Raw genomic sequence first — 2500 nt, forward strand, 5'->3', positions numbered from 1 at the left:
ATATACATTTAAACATATTTTTACATATCTATCTATATCTATACATATATATACACCTATCTATATATATAGATATATATCATATATATATATGTCATATATACCATACACACACACACACCATATATATATATATATATATATATATATATATATATATATATACATATATACATATATACATTTATACATATTTACACACATCCACACACACTCACACACACACGCGTATATATGTGTGTGTGTGTGTGTGTGTGTGTGTGTGTGTGTGTGTGTGTGTGTGTGTGTGTGTGTGTGTGTGTGTGTGTGTGTGTGTGTGTGTGTGTCTTAGTTTTAACTTTTTAATACTGCTAACGGCGTAATACTTTTGTTTGGAGGAACCAATCATTTTACATGTAGGATACGCCATTGCTCAAAATATTTAGTTTTCCTGTTAATGGCCTTTTTACTTTTTGTTTTCTCTGCAAAACAATAACCGACAACACTCTTAGTGCAAGCTGTTGTGATTACAGAAGTGTGACATTTTTTGACATCACGATTTTTCACATCACAATTATTTGTTTCTTTTATCTTATTTTTTTTTTTTGTTTTAGTGTTTTTGTTTCAGTAGTGAATATTGATGATACATTTTATATGTATGGAAAATTCTGGTATGTAAATTTGCCTGATCAGTTTTACAAAAAAGACGAAAAGTGAAATCAAAATGTTGTAGGCCTTGAGACATTTTGTAACTTCCTTTAGCGATAAGGCATAATTGAGGGTTTCATACATGTGTTGTATACCCCATTATATATATAAAAGAAATAATAATACGAATTACAAGATGCTGTGAATCTAAGCCTAAAAATGTACACTTGCCAATAACTGCAACGATTTAAGTCTACAAATATTGATATTTTGTAATACATTCCTACAATTCTAAGCCATTTAAGTAGTTATCGGCAAAAAAAAATATATATATACATAGGTAAAATATATGATGTTAATGAAACTTACTTTCTAATAAGCCTAAAAATAATGCATATTCTTATTTTTGTTATGAATATAGTAATTATCTACTAGGGAACTACTTACCATAATTTCAAGTCTATTTTTTTTTGTTTGTCTACAGGTAGATGTAATATGGTATGCTTCAGTCAGTATGTCATTAGAGAATATTTTGTAAAATACATATATATTTGTTTGAAAAGGAAAAAAAAGAATTTTTAAAAATCACTATCACCAAACGGACTGGCCACCATGACATCACCAATCAGGAAACGTTTACAAATGTGCAAAGTTGTATCTCGGGATCTCTGCAACACACTTGTTAACGCATCCGCAGAGATTTCGCAGTCATTTGCCCATACGATTTATCTATAAGAATTGTGTTGTCACGTTACATTGTCTGAATATTTACTGAATGAGTGAGATGTTACGTTTTCTTGAGATATATAACCTGTGTCTTTTTTTTTTATCATTCAACGTACGTACCTCATTTAGCTCAAATAAGAGAAAGAGAAAGAGAAAGAGAGAGAGAGAGAGAGAAAGAGAAAGAGAAAGAGAGAGAGAGAGAGAGAGAAAGAGAGAAAGAGAGAAAGAAGGAAAGAAAGAAAGAAAGAAAGAGAAAGAGAAAGAGAGAAAGAGAGAAAGAGAGAAAGAGAGAAAGAGAGAAAGAGAAAGAGAAAGAGAAAGAGAAAGAGAAAGAGAAAGAGAAAGAGAAAGAGAAAGAGAAAGAGAAAGAGAAAGAGAAAGAGAAAGAGAAAGAGAAAGAGAAAGAGAAAGAGAAAGAGAAAGAGAGAAAGAGAGAAAGAGAGAAAGAGAGAAAGAGAGAAAGAGAGAAAGAGAGAGAATGAGAGAGAATGAGAGAGAATGAGAGAGAATGAGAGAGAATGAGAGAGAATGAGAGAATGAGAGAATGAGAGAATGAGAGAATGAGAGAGAATGAGAGAATGAGAGAATGAGAGAATGAGAGAATGAGAGAATGAGAGAAAGAGAGAAAGATAAACAAAAGTAGGCAAAAATGAAAGACGATAAAATAAATCTGTAGAGAAAGGAGTAAGACATACTGGGGATTGGGTGGGTAAAGGACATAGGGAGAGGAAGAGTAGGGTGGAAGGAAGAGGGGAAAGGAGGGAGGAAAGGGAGAGAAATTAAAGTTACTCTAAGGTGCGTCCACATGTTCAGGCATTGACCGTTGAGGAAACACCGATACCAGATAATGATAGGAAGTGGGAATGAGCGCTTGTCATGGCAAGTTTGGCTGTTCGTAGTTTGGACAGTCTGGCGGGACAAAGTTGTGATACGACAATACAGTCAGAGATACTTTTCAAGAAGCTATTTTATTTTTGATTTTTTTATTCTTGTTACTATTCTGTTGATCTCACACTCCTAGTAAACATAGTTAATTACACATTCATCAAGGAAAAAGATGCCAGAGCACTTGTCTGTAGAATGTAAAAACATATGTACATAGACAGAAGTGAAAAAATAATATTCTTCATATACATGTCCTTTTTAG

This window comes from Penaeus chinensis, chromosome 40 (genome assembly GCF_019202785.1).
Source record: "Penaeus chinensis breed Huanghai No. 1 chromosome 40, ASM1920278v2, whole genome shotgun sequence".
In the NCBI taxonomy this organism is placed as follows: domain Eukaryota; kingdom Metazoa; phylum Arthropoda; class Malacostraca; order Decapoda; family Penaeidae; genus Penaeus; species Penaeus chinensis.